Source organism: Festucalex cinctus, chromosome 15, assembly GCF_051991245.1.
Source record: "Festucalex cinctus isolate MCC-2025b chromosome 15, RoL_Fcin_1.0, whole genome shotgun sequence".
Taxonomy (NCBI): Eukaryota; Metazoa; Chordata; class Actinopteri; order Syngnathiformes; family Syngnathidae; genus Festucalex; species Festucalex cinctus.
The window spans coordinates 17,656,693-17,673,733 of NC_135425.1; the positions used below are offsets into that span (position 1 = coordinate 17,656,693).

Consider the following 17,041-nt stretch of genomic DNA (forward strand, 5'->3'; position numbering starts at 1 on the left):
ACAAAAAAAGTATGTTTCTGCCTTATTCCGTTCTTTATTAATCACCATTCGAAAATAGGTAATTTCAGTGATATAAGTGAAAATAGAAAAAGAAATAGAGAAAACAAGCTTTTTGTGAAAAGATACATTTTTTGCACAACAGTGACTTTGACAATATATATTTTTTTGTTTATTGACGCTGTGTGAATTAGGTTTAATGTGACAAAGGCTTTGATCATTCACATCATCCTTGATAACGTTCAATTTCATCAGATCTGTCACGTTTCATTGTAATTTCATATACCGTGAGCCCATTGAAAAGATACAATGCTGCCATCTGCTGGCCATAATTAGAGGCTGTTTTGGGATTTCACAACCCCAATGACAAGGCAGTGCTGCACAAGACGTTGCACTGCCCATTGAGAAAAACAAAACAAAACAAAAAAATAACCCTAATGTCAATTAACGTTTATAGCAGCATTCATTAGGATTTTAGCGTATGTCATTAAACGTTTTTGGCGGTCAAAGAGATAACCAAGACACATATTTGGTGATCATGAAGACATGGCTATTGACATTGCTATTGTTGTGACAGATTCTAATGGCATCTGGAATGGAATCTCGAGTGCGGGGGTCAGCACCAACACAATAATAAATAAATATAAAGCAAAGCTAATCAGAGTGGTTTCATCTTGCTCAAAAAGCCAAGCAAGTTCTATCAGAACCAATCGGATCCCTTTCACCATCTGCTGTGAATAACATATGTTACGAAAATAGAATGGGAGCTGGATGCAGTCATATTACACGTTTGTGAGCTTAAAAGGTCAACCTATTAGTTTGTTCCCAACGGCAACTGCAAACTTGTCTAGTAAATAAAACATATATGCACTGCATACAAAAACTGCACATGCATAGATTTTAAATAGATGCATAGATGTTGCTGTCTTTCCCCTTTGAGTGTAGAGGAAGAGAGAAAAAAGGTGCTATAACTGGGCTGAGTGAAATATGTTCTAAAATTGTGACAATCTCGAACATAGAGTGTAATATTGCTGGGAGTGTGACAGGGGCAATCGAATGAGGCATCGCAACAATGGAGCATCTTGACTGCTTTGAAAACATCGGATCGATAGCAGCAGCCAGCAGTGTGTGTGCTTGTGTGTGGACATTATGGACTGTATGGCTTTGCTTTTATCGGAAATAGTATGAAGCAACCATTGATCTAACCAGTGTTTCTCAAAGTGTGGTACTGGTACCAATGTTGACGTCCAGGCTCCCTCTAGTGGTGCACCAAAGAATCACAATATCAACCGAAGTATCTGTAGTATTTTGGGCTTCCTAATGCACCATGGATGTTCAATGGAAGACAGGTCTGGACTGTAGGCAGGCCAGACAAGTACTTGCACTATTTCACTATGAAGCCATGCTGTTATAACACATGTAGAATGTGGCGAGGCATTGACTGAAAAAGACAAAGATGTTCAAAACATGTTTGTGCCTTTCAGTATTTAGAGCGCTGTCACAGATATGCAATTACCCATTCCATGGGCATTAATATATTATCAGAGACACTGGCTTTTGAACTTTCCTATTCCGTTTTGACCCAGAGGACATGAAGTCCGCAATTTCCAAAAACAAAGGTGGACTCGTCAGACCTCAGCGCACTTTTCCACTTTGTGTCAGGTCATTTTAGATGAGCTTGGGCCGAGAGATGCCAGCGGCGATTCTGTGTGTTTTTGAGAAATGGATTTCGGTTTGCCTTGGCAGAGTTTTAACTTGCATTGACTGTGTTCACTCACAATGATTTTTTTTTTTTGAAGAAATCCTAATCCCATGTGGCAATGCTGGTTTGTAATGTAGTGCAGTGTGAGGGATCAAAGGTTACAGGTATCGAGTGTTGGTTTTCGTCTTCGCCTCCAACAGAGATTTCTCCATATTTTCTGAATCTTTTGAGAATATTCATTCTCCTTTTATACCCAATCATGACACTCACCTGTTCCAATTAACCTGCTCATCTTTGGCATATTGGTGTTTTTTGAACACTCCTCAACTTAATAATGTTCACCAGTTTTGACATTAAACGTCTTGTCTTTTTAGTGCATTCAATTGAATAGAAGTATTTCTTCGTCCTCAAAAATGCAAAATGCTTCTGCTAACTTAATGTCCCACACAGTTATATAGCATAAAACTTTTGTCTCAGTTTTGATTAATATTTGGGCTTCACGCACTCTTTTGTAATGCTAGTGTAACCCACCTATCAGGTTAGTGAGGTAACAGGTAATGAATCTTTAAATTGTGATTTCACGAACTTGGACTAGCATCAGAAGAACCCAGATTCTTATGGAGCCATATGTTTGAGTAACAATAATGACACAACAAAGATTGGCAGTTGCGTAGCAACGCATGTATTGTTACAACATGAAAATAAACAATTGGTATGAAAAATAATAAAATCGTGAAAAAAATGTGCGCACCAAAAAAACAAATCAGTCCCTTTTAATTCAAATCGTTGGGGCCCTTTTTCAAAGTCTTTAAAGTTCACTTGTCCTGTGTGACTGTCAAATCCAAGAATAAATCCAAAAGATGTATGAAATATTTGTCCTACCACGACCAACCGTCCAGCAGGAAATAGAAGTTGTGTTTGTGTGTGTTATCTCTCCTCAAAGGTTCTAGGGTTAGCTCGCCATCCAGATGAGATCCAGAATCGTTGACTGGTCCTTAGATTCGTCCGTATCAAAAAAACCTGACCTAAAGACAGGGTCGCATTTGTATCAATCTACATTCAATACAAAATTACTAAAGCTTCAAATGTCAATACCATGTGCTACGTATTGTTCAAAACCTTGTAATTCACTCCAAATTCTTAGTTTCTTTTGTTGTACAACAGTTCAATATCAATAATCAATTACAAAAAGTAAACACATTGAGTCATATGTGTTTCAAAATGAAATACTTCCAAAACCAGTAATTCACAGTAGGATTTGATCATATATCATAGTAGGTAACCATAGACATCCACATATTGTTACATCACTAAGTGGTATAAATTGTCCAGAACATCACACATAAGCTTATTAAAATTAAATTGACAAAATGTAAATAATATCACATTTCCATATGAAGTCAGCTTCGATAAGAGAGTTCAAAACACTAGCGTACTTAATTACTCTTCTTATATTATAGGCCTTCTAATATAATGAAGAGTTGTACTAAAAATTCACCTCTTTATCTGCATCAGTTCACAGTTGGAAATACACAAATTCACTCACAGCAATCACATTATAAAACAAAACACATACAAAAGATTCCTCTTTCGTTTGGCAACTGAAAATGTAATTTACTCTACTTCACAGCTTGTTTTATACAGTTAACTTGTTTCAACAGACTATGAGCAATGGCGAATGGGTGTCTAAGTAGCAAGACGCATTGCTCACCGTTGTCATATGCGTCGAAAGCTGGGCGCCGTCGAACGCTCTCATCACGTAAAAAAAAGAAAAATGGAGGGAAGAAAAAAAAAAGTTCTCCAGTGTACAGTTCTGACTCCGGTCCAACCAGCTCTCGAACTAGCTACTGCTCAAAACTGTATTCACTAACAGTAAGCAACAGTAAGCGTGTCTCAATAAATTTTGTCACAAAATAAAGCTTACAAAAACTTTATACTTGTCTCGCTGCTTCACCTCCTCGTAACTGCGTCACATCACCCGCGATGTAAAAGAGGAAGTAAGAGGGCGGAAGCGCGCCTAAACTGACCTCTCAATCCATAGGCTGAACGTGACCTATGTTGCTTCTGATTGGTTGAGGCCATGGGGGGCCTTCAAGTGCACTTGTAAAAATTAATTTTACAATACGAATATTAATTCAATTATTATCGTTCTCTTTTCAGTTTGTTTTAAACATAAATGTTATATCTTCATTACTCTATTTTCTCAGTCTCTATAAAAAGTAGATTTTACTTCTTAACTTAATTTTGTACCTGGGTTACACCAGTCACAATTGTGGCACGTTAGAGGGCTAAGTGTCGTTTTGGTGGTACTTGGTGTAAAAGGTTTGGGGATCACTGATCTAGCCTTTCTTTTGAAGGCTCTCTGCTTTGACTTGTCTCTGGATGTCATCCATAAAGCCACACAGTTTTTAACTGTCCCTGCACATGCTTGCGGGTCCTTCCCACTTTGTTACTTTCATGAAGGAAATGATGCATTTACAAGTATTTCTTTGCCAGCCTCTTACTTTTGTCATACAGTAATTGTATAAATATTAATGGGTGACTTGATGAAGCAATAATGATTGAAATATGTGAAGCAACGTGGAGTAGCGGTTATCGCGTCTGTCTCAAGGACAGATGCACTTAACTTTCTGAAACCAGACAATGTTCAGACAGTTCTAAAACACTGGAATTTTTCCATCAAACATCATAGCTGAGGCCGAGGGGAGAAAATAAATTATACCCTCACATCACCTCAGAACCTTACTAAGCATCCCATCACAATTGCTCTGAAGTATGTTGTGATTGCATTCTTTACGTACAGCCCTGGGAGAATATTTGCATCGTGTCTAGGGATCAGTATGACATGCAATGTGTACTAACCACCGTTGGTGCACGGAGGGGTTTCCAGTAGTCCTGGAAGCAAGATAAGCATTTTGCCATGTTTTTATTTGGCATTTCTGCTTGGCGGCAACAGAATCACTCAGCATTCAACAACAATTTTCAATGTTGAGGTTAATCCATGCATGCTTGTCCCATTAGGATCATGATTGAGCTGTAAGAAATTTAGAACGTAGCATTATATATACACAGTGCTCTACATGAGTATACATTACAATCCAACATATTTGCTCGAATACCCATCACTCCATCCATCCATTTTATTGACCGCTTATTCCCCACGGGGGGTGCTGGAGCCTATCTCAGCTGGCTTTGGGCAGTAGGCGGGGTACACCCTGAACTGGTTGTTAGCCAATCGCAGGGCACACAGAGACGAACAACCATCCACACTCCCAAGCACAACTAGGGACAATTCAGAGTGCTTAATTAACCTGCCATGCATGTGTTTGGAATGTGGGAGGAGACCGAAGTACCCAGAGAAGACCCACACAGGCACGAGGAGAACATGCAAACTCCACCCAGGAAGAACGGTGCTTGGACTCGAACCCGAGTCCTCAGTAGTGGGAGGTGGACGTCCTAACCAGTCATCCACCGTGCCGCCCTGCTAGAATGCCTTGAGTTTCTATTCATAATTATAATGTTCTATGGTAGTGATTACCAACTTTTTTGAAGCTGAGAACTTCTTTTTGGGAAGTTTGTTTGGTTGTCAGAAAAGGCCGTTTGAAAGCGCTATATAAATAAAGATGACTTGACATAGTGAAATCAATAAAGTGAATAGAAGTGAAGTTAATGCAAAAAATATGATGACAGAAAAATACATTAAAAAAACACCCCCTGCCGCCAACATCCCCACGAGTGTGCCCATGCTCACACACACAACCTGAAGACCATTGGTTTAAAAACGGGATGGCGGGGCACAGAGAAACCTTGTGAGGAAAAACACCCAGGGGGAGCTAATCCACACTTCGAGGGATTAAAGCCTACAGACACAGGGGGCTCTGCCATCCCAGAAAGTAAAGCTTAAAACAAGGTAAAAGACAAAATAAAAAGCTAAAAACAATGCTAAAATGAAATAATAAACCGAAGCTAATAGCTAAACAACATAATGATAAATAGAAATAGGCCTAAATGAAAATAGTAAAACAAATAATTTAAAAAGCCAAAACTAAAAAGGTGTGTTTTGAGCCTCCTCTTAAAAAAAAAAAAGAGATAATTCAGCCACACACGTCAATGAAGTCATCTTACTTCTAGTTTCCATCTCCATGCTATGACATAATTGAGGAATCTGTTAATTTCATACTTTTTTCAAAGGGATTTCTGATAGGAGGTGCTAACATAAATAAAGAAGCAAGGAGTGAAGATCTCGTAAGTTGCAAATAGATTACTGAAATGAGTCTTCTCCTCACTCCATTGTTTGTGCCGTTGGCTGAAAACGTCATGCGGCGCCTATGTGACATCACTCCGCGAGGCAGAAGAAGAAAGCAAACATTGCAGTTTTTTTTTTTTTTTTACTAAGAGAAACTACAAAAATAGTAACAGTTAATTGGATAAGTGACATTAATTATATTACCGGTTACACATTACTGCCATCACTGAACAACGTAAGTCAATCAGAACAGTTAGAAATGTCATTTTCAGCAGTATAATAACTGACAGTGAAAGTCTAGCAACAATAAATTTGTTACAATTAAAGTAAAAAAATAATTCAATTCATGGGAATCCAATCACAAATCAAATGTTATTTTTCAAAGTGGGTGAACTCATTTATGTTGAGGACTGTATGCAATGTGTACACGTGAGCATTTACAATTTCCAACCCTAGTACACTGGTTGCATACATGCTCAAAGATCTGTGAGTGCGTGTGTGTGTGTTTGGCTTCCCCAGGGGGGATGAAACAGTGGTATTCAGCAGCCCTTATTAAAATGCCGGTCTGACCTAACAGAGTTAGCGAAAGCTCACGGGCGGCTGTCCTTGATTTTTTTCTCATCACCTTCCAACCCCTACTCACAAGCACGTTCTCATTCACCCACTATGAAATACACGTGCGTGAGCATGCACGCATGTCTAGCAAGTCTCACACAGTGGGCTAAGACCTGATGAACTCCCTTTTATGTGCTTGTTCTCTTTGTCAGTCTTTCCTTCCGTAGAAGATAGTGAAGGCATTGTCAGTTGAGATTAATACTTCTTTGATATGTAACACTACTCAAATCCTTACCAACTTAATTCATATGGCATTTTATGTATTTTATCTTTTTTTTAAATTGTTTTCATAAATGTATCGCGTGAAAGTGATATCCACCGAGCATATGTACCAAAACAAGTTCACACTTGATCTGCATTCTTAACTGACACTCAATTTGTCATTCACTTCCACAGAGGAAGACAAGTGCTGCTAAAGCACCACATCCTCTCACCTTCAGAGCCTAATGAACACGCTGAAACTCAATGAATTTTAATTTGCCATTATATTGGGACAAGGGATAAAAGCTTGTGAATTTATTAGGGAGGAAATTGAAACGAAAGGGGCCACACTTCTTGATTTTCAGCACAATCTCCATGAAAAGAATGAGAAAAATAATTAGCTTTGAAGCTATAATCTCCACCTTAATGGATGTAGAGGTGCTTAAAGGAGTGTCTTAGCTTATCTTCTCAGTTTCTTTCATGCTCCTCCAATAAACCCCATTTGGCCAGAGAGTGATGTACACACAAAACACAAACAATCACAAGAGAGTAAACAAACGTACTGGCATTTTGTTTTCGTTCTTTGTAAGTTTTATTGGATGAAAAACCAAAGGCAGCATTTGCCATGCTCGGGTTTGTTTCTTTTTAATCTTGAATGAATACAGTACGGTACTATATTTTATTGTCATTTGTTTATCTTGCAATCTATTACTGTGATTTTAGAGGTACTTTGTGAGTATTGAATAATTGAGAATTATGCTCATACAATGATCAACCAGCACATACCTTTTCAAACACAGTTTTTACACTACAGCTGTGCCTTGTGCTTGCGCAGAGAAGCGTGAATATAATTAACAACTGGCCTACTAAGTCTCCCGACATCTCTTCTGAACCAGTATACTATTCCTCTAGCATAGGTGGTTATAAAAGTGGGCCGGCAATAGGACATTTTTAGAAACCACCCTGTTTACACACCGCTACACGGAACTCTTTGAAACGCAGGAGAGTGCACTGTATACTGCTGAACACTGAAGGATAAATCCTCTTATAATGGTGCAGAGTATTTTTCGCTGATGAAATTAATTTGAAGCAATGAAGTAGACACATTATGCTTTTATCTTGTCAAGTGAGGTGTGGAATATGGACCCAAACACAGATAAGACACGGGAGTTGGGAAAAAGAGAATTATTTTAAAAACCTCGACATGCTGAGAAAAACCTCAGCAAAGCAACCTTAACGTCCTGACCGTAGTGTCACTCAGAAACTCCAGCTGTAGCAAGGCACAATTCTATATGGCACAATAAAAGCCTGTACGGCGACATAAGAGTGCCAAATTAATAGTGACTAATACCATAGCAACTGATCTCTCATCAACTCTCATCATAAGGGACAAGCACAAGACTAGACACACTAAGAGTTGCTATTGCTAACATCATCAAACATTATAACCTGAGGGACATAGCCACTGTATAGCAACTACAAAAGAAAGATGACTAGACAAATTAAGACCGACTAATACCTCTCATAACAACTGTATAGCAACTAAAAAATAAAATGACTATAGACAAAATAAAGCTGAGCAATACTTCAGGGACAACATAATACAAGACCATAACAATTCAATGACCCCCATGAGCAAACCCAAAACAAAGGAAGAATGTGAGGAAACTTCTGCTGCTTCTTACATTGATTGCCATTAACTATGATAACATTGGAAAAAAAAGGCAGCTAAATGCTAGCCTCCCATAACCACCCCCACTTATACACGATGCATCAATCTTCACCGATATCAGGAGACCCCCAGTATTGAAGAAACCTTCACACTGGCATACAACCAAGGCCCTCACAGCGATTCATCCCACTACTGCCACCACAGTTGTGCCTGGGGTGTAATACATAAACAACTGGCACCTACTTCGTCACAAAGTCCTGTGAGAAGTGTAGATGGGGTGAAGATAATCATATTTTACAGCAGTAAAGGATAGAGCAAAGTTTTAGCAAAACATGGGCAAGAGTGTTTGATGTATGACCGTAGTCTGTTCTGCCCTGGTAGGAAGGAACAAATCTTGTGAGGATCCATCACAGAGAAGCAAGGAAGCAAGGGGGATTAATCTTAATTTTCATTATTTACTAAAAACAAAAACAAAAAACAAGATTCAAAGTAACAGATAAACAAAACACTCATCACATCAACCTACAGGGACATTTGACATGACATAAGACAACAGCAACCACAACGAACCAACACTGACTGAATGAAAGCAGGGAACTAAATACAAACAAACTGACGAGACAACGAGGCACACCTGGTCAAGACACAAGTGGCTGTAGGGAGCTGATTGGTTGACGCAAGGAACGGCTGACGAGAACAGGTGGAGATGTACATCAGATGTAAGAAAACGAGACATAAACACACAAACAAACCTAAATCTAATCAAAATGCAAGGACACAAAAAAAAAAGAAAGACTGATTACAAGATTGTGCTTTTTGACTTTGCAACATCATTTGTTACCAAAGTTAATAATAATAATAATAATAATAATAATAATAATAATAATAATAATAGATGATAAATATAATAAAATAACAATAATTTAACATGCAATAATAATAATAATAATAATAGATGATAAATACAATAAAATAACAATAATTTAACATTTAATAATAATAATAATAATAATAATAATAATAATAGATGATAAATATAATACAATAACAATAATGTAACATTTAATAATAATAATAATAATAATAATAATAATAATAATAATAATAATAGATGATGATAAATATAATAAAATAACAATAATTTAACATTTAATAATAACAACAACAACAATAATAATAATAATAATAATATTATTAATAATAATAATAATTATTATTATTATTGTTATTATTGTTATTATTATTATAACAATAATAGATTTACATCGTGCCTTTCAAAGCATTCCAGTACTAAAAAATGTGCTCTCATTGACCGCCATATTAATAAACAGATGGTGTCTGCTATCATGCACATTTCCAATCTGCTCATCAGAAGTTGTTAGATGCTTTGTTTCTTGCTCAAGGACACATACACATGAACACAGTTTGCATGTACTAACAACAACAACAACAGCAACAACAAATGGTTACATGAATACCCAAACTGCTTTAGTCTGATCATGTTGGACTTTTAAAAAAAAAAAAAAGTGTTAACACCCACAGGCTATCCGCTTGGAAACCAAATTCCTCTGGCAGGAAAATACGACCATCGATCAAAAGTTTGATCTGGATTTCTGCACATGCTTCAGTGTTCTCATTGACTGTAACATTTAATTTGCAATTAAGCTACATGGGCTGAATGAGGCATTGACCCTACATTCTATAAGGTGGAATTAAGTGCAGGTAAACATGGACGACACAGAAGAATTAAAAAACTGCAGAGACCAAATTAGATCAGTAACCTGGTTTGCGCGTGTTAACATCATCACTGACATGAGAAATCCCTACATGCACAGGACAGGAAACCTTTCCACCTCTCTAGGCGCACGTCTTTAAAGCAACAAAATGTGAGGAAAAAAAAAAAAAGTAGCCTTGTTTCTGTGGCAACTCATTTTCAAAGCATCAACGCTGAATGCCAAGCATCATGAAATAAGTGGAGCTTACATAAGCCTGATGTCCGGAAATGACTGCAAATTGAAGGCTGGTGGGCGGAAGGGAGAATCGACTATTAAAACAGGAGGAATCACAGTGCCAATGACAAAGAACCAAAACAACCGCAGGTGCTCGCCATGACATTGTATAAACGTAGACACACGCTCAAGGCAAAACACACGTTTCTGGCAAACTTTGCACCCGCGTTTGATTTATCTATGTGGGGGCTGAACTTGCATGTCATGAAGCTCCACCTATATCTCATCCTCCTACTCCTCCTTCCTCCACATCACTCCATAGGCGCAAGCGAGTCCTCCCACACACAGCCACCCGTCATTCCACTGGTAAACATTTCATCACTGCTCAAGGAGAGCCATAAAACACAGCCGTTGCTCTCCGCGCCAGGAATCCACCGGAACAACCGCAAGTGTTTACAGTAACATCTGCACACATTTAGGGCTCAAAGTATAAATAAAAAAGAAGCATTTTTATTTTCTTGAGTAAGATGGGTGGGGGTTCGGGTTCCTGGAGCGAAAGACAAAAAAATCGAAAAGAATTCTGTGGGTTTCTTGTTGCCTAGATACAGGGAAAAAGGCTGCTCGTCTCATCCCTCTGTTGGGTCGCTAATGTTTCAATAGAAACATTTACACAATTCACGGCACAAACTTTACAATTTGTGAGCATAAGCCGTGTGATTATCTCAGAACATGATCGAGCCAAAGACACCAAAAAAAACACTATAAAAACATTTGTTATGGAAACGGGACAAATGAACATCCAATTGGGGCGAGATGAACAGTTTCTTGTTTCATCCAAATGGTTTGTCATTTGCTCACGTGGATTAACATGTCCTCCTCCAAGTCTCTCGGCGGCAAACATTTCCAAAGATGAACTGCTTGCACACTGCTCTCATTTGTGTGAGTGTGTGTGTGTGTGTGAGAGATTTTGATTTCTCATTACCAGCCCAGAAAGATTTACATGCTATTATAAAACAGCTCCAACTGTTCATTTACTGAGTTGAGTTTTTATGTTTACCTCTGTATTAAAGCACGGATCAACTGATTAAAAAGAAATGTAATAAAGGCTGTTGCTTCTCTCCGCAGGGGGTGGGGGGGAGGGATGACTGCTGTGTGGCTCAGGTTGTAAGGAACTTCCAATATAGTGTGAGTGAGAGTGAGGTATGAATATTTCTGAGTTCTACTATATATAAGCCGAGGTGCCACTCCCTCAAGAAAATGTCCTAGAGCCAAATCCTTAGTGGAGACAACCAACAACTGGGAACGTACCGATATGTACCCGACATGTCGTCCAAAAATTCATCCGCAAATCCCCCATGATGCATTCCATGTCAATTGGAAACCTTGTATGTCCAAATGTGGTCAAATTATTTTGTATTCACAAATTAATACTAACAGATTATCCCTACTCTGTCTGTTATTTTTTACGGACTATTAACCAATTTAAATTGGTGAATATAGCTTGAAAACAAATACATTGTTGCTCTTCAACACAAGTACTCTCATGAAGCACGGAGATAAGTCTCAGTTTCATATTACCGTATTTTCCGCACTATAAGGCGCACCTAAAAGCCTTCAATTTTTTCAAAAGCTGACCATTCGCCTTATAATCCAGTGCGCCTTATATATGGATCAATATTGAGCCGCAACAGGTCTCGCTGTCAAGATGCTATCAGTGACCCTGCACGATTGGAGATCCCGCCATCTTGGATCGCTCGCTAATACTAATACTTTACCTCAGAGAAAATAATAAAACAACTGTTTATTCATTTTGGGAGTGAATGGCATTGTCAGAAAGCTGGTTTGTAATCTATTAATAAAATTTGACTGACCTATCCGACTGTTTTGTTGACATTCCCTTTAACGCAGCACCATCTAATGGATGCATAACGTAACCACAGTATCTACTGTAGCGCCTTATATATGGAAAAAGTTTTAAAATATGTCATTCATTGAAGGTGCACCTTATAATGCGGTGCACCTTATAGTGCGGAAAATACGGTAAATACCCAATTAATACACAAGGTTAACGTTCTCATGATTTATTTATTGCATCACTCATGGCTTTAGACCTTTCACCTATTCAGGCCTAAAGCACCTGCCTAAAAATTCCTCTAAAACCTATGGGTGACTTTAGAATCACCCCCCAAAACCTGACGTTTTCTTGGAAATTCAACAATATTGCCAATGCCTACTAAATAATTGCGATCTCAGCTCCTGAAGCAGATAGAAACATTAAACATAAATGACCACTTTGTATCCCATCACGTATCCTCCAATTGTTTATGATGTTGGCACTACTAACATACAGTTCCATACAGTTTTTCTCATCTTCATTTTACATAGAGATGTTTTCCCCCGGTATATTGTATGATTGCTGCATTCAATGTTATCGCTGTATTTTTGTCACCTTGTTTCACAGGTTACTCAAAATCACCACCCCTGTGCAGTACACACCATCATTTCCTGGTGGCATGCTGCGGTCTGATGATTGGGAAAGGGGACATACTATATGGCAGGGGTGTGAAACTCATTTTTATCACGGGGCAATTTGTAGTTATGGCTTTTCCTCTGAGGGCCGTTTTGGTGTGAAAACAAACACACACAAAAAAACACACAAAAAAGTTTCATTGTCTCATTGTATTGATACATATACATAAATTGTTGGTTTGCCAGATACTCAAATCACTGTAAAAATGTTATTATTTATTATATATGATAATTTGACATTTTTATACAGATTTTAGCAAGGATCATTGAATTTGATTTATTGATTGATAAAGTGATTTTTATTAATCTCAAAGAAGCTCAACAAAATAAACACCGTAATGGAGTAGTGAGAAAAGCCACAATATATGATAAAATATGATTAAAATGCAAGTTTTAGTTTCTTTTTTTTAATGCAGCATGGCAACATTCTGCAGGTAGGTCAAAAGATGCTAGGTCACACACAGGGGAGCAATATATTACCTCAATAATATGGAAAGTTATTTTCAAATGCAATTATTAAAGTTGAAAGAACTGCTTATCAAATAATGTGAGGACGACTAAATAAAATCACACAAAATAATTTTGGTGGGTGAAATTATGTGGAAGAGGTAGAGAGAAATGGCATAACTCAGACACTCTTTGGTGTAAGGTCTCTAAATTACTTTGAGCTTGGACAGCTTGTCGATGACTGAGTCGGAGCAGGGCAGAAAAACACACACATATATCATCCATTCCTCCGTCTGTCCATCCGTCTGTGGGCCGGTCATCCCATCAGTCTGTCCATAGTCAAGTCCGGATTGAGGGCTGCAGATGTATAAATCATATGGCTCCATACATATACTTACATACCCACACATCTACTGAAGCAGAAAATTGGATGCTCCTCAATCCAAATTCCTTGTTGGCTACTTTTACTTTTTGCAAAGCAGCTTTCTTTTGAATGGAGAAGACCTTCCTGATCCTCAACTCTGGAGTGCAAGAGTGGACTTGGACACTTTTACGGTTCATGAAGCCTTCACCTTTCAGTTAATATGACACAGCGCCAGTTGAATCACAAATGCCATAATCTGCATTTAAGATTCTCAAGCTGTACATTCAGAAAAATGACAAGGAGTGTCCAACTGCAAAATCTATTTAAAATGCAAAGCTGTGGTATGTCAATAAAAGTCATTCCTCACACTGAGGCAGCTTACATTAAATCAATAGGATGACCTCAGTGCAGATATTATGTATCTGCTGCAAATTAAAATGGATATTAGCTTTGGATGTTGTTTATCAGCATTGCTCAAGAGGGTATTTGAAATGTATTGAAATAGCAGTGCTACTTCCATACCAGAGTGACTCTGAAAGTTTGTTGTGGAATTCTGCTTAAAGAATGTTAATCAAATTTCTGGAAGCAGTTTTGGAAAGTAATAACATGCACCATTGATGATTAGGAAGGACATTCCCTTTGCTTTATTTGGATGTTGCTGTCGGAGTGGTGTAATCAGAAAAATGGAGACTTCAATCATGCCTAATTTGTGACTTGGCTGCTTCATTGTGTGGTAGTTGCACATTTCTAATTTACTGTTTTCAGTAAAATTTGTGTTATGCAACACATTTGTGATTGATTTAATTTTATGAGGGTTTTTGTACGTGTAGGTTATATGTCCTATACATAATATTGATTAGGCACTATTAAAACAATGTTCAAATGTGGATCAAATAATTAGAAAAAAATTTAGCTACCGTGTTGAAAAAAAAAAAAAGACCAAGTCCTGCTCTTTAGCTGCAGGTATACAATTCTTTAGATTCAATAATTCAGCTATCAAATGCTTTATTTAGTAGACACCCACAGTCTTTTTCTAAGCATGTAGCATGGAGTAAAGCCCTTCCACTCCAAAGCAAGACAGATGTCCAACTGGACAGACCGTGCACAAGAAATATGTCTTTAACTTTCATGTGAGTGAAATTAATGCAATATATTGGCTACAAAGAAAAGAGTTTGGTTGACTTACACTTTTTTTCATTGCTATTTCATAAACAAAATTCTTAAAATGTATAAATTGATACAAATAGACAGGCGCCCATGCGTAAAAACGGGCACAACTACAAAAAGCAGACTAGATTTCAGACTCGGTAAATCCCCATCTAAGTCCTGGCACAGGTAGTGTAATGCAATTTTAGATGGAGGTTCAGGCAGGGATGTCAGCATATTTCATAAATATAACAACAGCAACAGCAATCCATTGTTTTTCCACTTTTATGGCAATCACTCAGTTGTCATTAGGCACTAGGAAGTCAAACTATTTCCTGGTTTCACAGACACCTTCTTCAAATCATTTTTTCTGATTTTACAATAAACACAAAAAAAATTAACAATTTGCATAATGAGGAGATGATTTAGGGATTAGAGAGGGGAAAAAAAGACTTAGGCAAATATTTTAAGACGGTGCAGATATATGAATCATGGGAAATGTAGTCTGAGGTCACCATTTGCTGGTCAGACAACGCAAGCTGAACTTTCTAGCAGTTTATTTTCATTGCTACAACACATGACCAGCGTGAGGTAAATGGCACAGCTTCTAATAGCTGCTGGGACAGAGCAAAAAAAAAAAAAAAAAAAGATTGGATAATTGGGAGCGCATTGACTTTTTAGCGCTGTTGAACTGTCATCGAAGATAACATTTAGCATTAGCGACCCCCACCCGCCGTCTTTCGCTTCCACTCGAAAAAATAAAAGACAACGAAGTTGAAGAAAATGTGTCGCTTGCTGAATGTAAAAGAGAATTTCTGCCAAATGCATCCTTTCCGAATAGTCTGCACCGAATTGAGGTAGGATGAGTTATCTCCACCAACCAACCAGGGGTACAGTCAATTAATCTTCCACGGCCCTCTCGGAGCAGGCTGCCAGTCTCCCAAGTGTCAATCAATAAAGATAGCTGTCAGTCACATAGAAAGTCGATGATGAAGAAATCCCATAATGTCCTCACGGTGGCTCAAGGCAGCATGAATTCTTGGACATGTTAAATAAGAGCATCTGGGCTGAGGCCCTGCTGGCTTTTTGCCTTCCAGACACCACCCTGTCCCTGCTACACTCCCCAGTGTCTGCTTCTATCCTCATTTACAGTCCGCTTGTGTTGTTTCCATGTCATCCATCTTATCCAGCCCTGCCACAGGCCTCTGCGCTTCAGTCTGCCTCGAGTCCAGCTCTCTCGCAGAGCAGGATTTGGAGGGAGATACCTGCTGAGTCTGGTAAAGCGGCATCATCACCAGCTTCATGTTCCTAAAGGACATCCATAAATGGGGGCAGTCCCCCCAAAACTGTGCTAGTTTCAAAGATTCTCTTGTTTTTAGTCAATGTGGGCTAAAAAAAATAATAAAAAAAAATCCAAAGACGAAGAGTTACTTCGCATATGCCGGGATTTGCTTTGAAGAATTTTTAGCTTTAGGAAAAACGATGATGCATGGTTGAACAGACATCCCCTCTAGCGTTACACATCTGCCTATTTCGGGAGTGTTTGTTCAACTGAGACTAAAATTTAGGACTCAAAACCTACTTAGTCTCAATACATGTATACATAATTTAGCGGGTAAATTACAATTATGTAAATATTTCCTGAAATACATTGCAGTCTAACAGTGAGTGCTGTTTTGGAAAAATACGTTATTTACATTATATCCATGTGCTTATCCATCTTGGCGCATACAATGATGAGCATGTAACAATGTATTCATTTTTGACCACGTATCCTTGAATAACTGGAGCTTCTCCCAAGTTGCCTATAGCCTGGAGGCCATCTAATACAGTATAGACAAAAAAAAGGAAAAATAAATTTATTCTCAGCTTCCTGTTTGCCTTTTCAATGAAATTTATATTGAAGAATTGAAGAATTAAATTGGAATTTAGGGGTCTTTCTCAATTCAGTTCTGAAATTCTGATAGAAGCAACAAATGAATGTGAGAGATGTGCAGATGTGCTTGGCACATGCATCACTGTGCAGCCTGACAAATGATTTAAAACCCATACTAAAAACTAGGAAATGGATGTGCAAAGCAATCAATTTGCGAAACACAGACAATCCAGTAAATACACACAGGAAAGAATATTTTGTAAAGTAAAGAGAGTGGGCTATAAGTGGGTCACATTA

The 17,041-nt window shown here is 38.1% G+C and overlaps 1 protein-coding gene and 1 long non-coding RNA gene across 4 annotated transcripts in view; both read right to left on the bottom strand.

Annotated features, from left to right (window-relative positions):
• Window positions 1–17,041, bottom strand: part of LOC144002189 (leucine-rich repeat transmembrane neuronal protein 4) — a 134,506-nt gene that overhangs the window by 75,906 nt on the left and 41,559 nt on the right. The gene's annotated exons all lie outside the window — the stretch shown is intronic.
• On the bottom strand, window positions 2,359–3,792 carry LOC144002190 (uncharacterized). Its single transcript, XR_013278685.1, has 2 exons — window positions 3,411–3,792; window positions 2,359–2,724 (listed from the first exon to the last, which is right to left on the bottom strand). It is a non-coding gene; the product is annotated as an uncharacterized LOC144002190 (long non-coding RNA).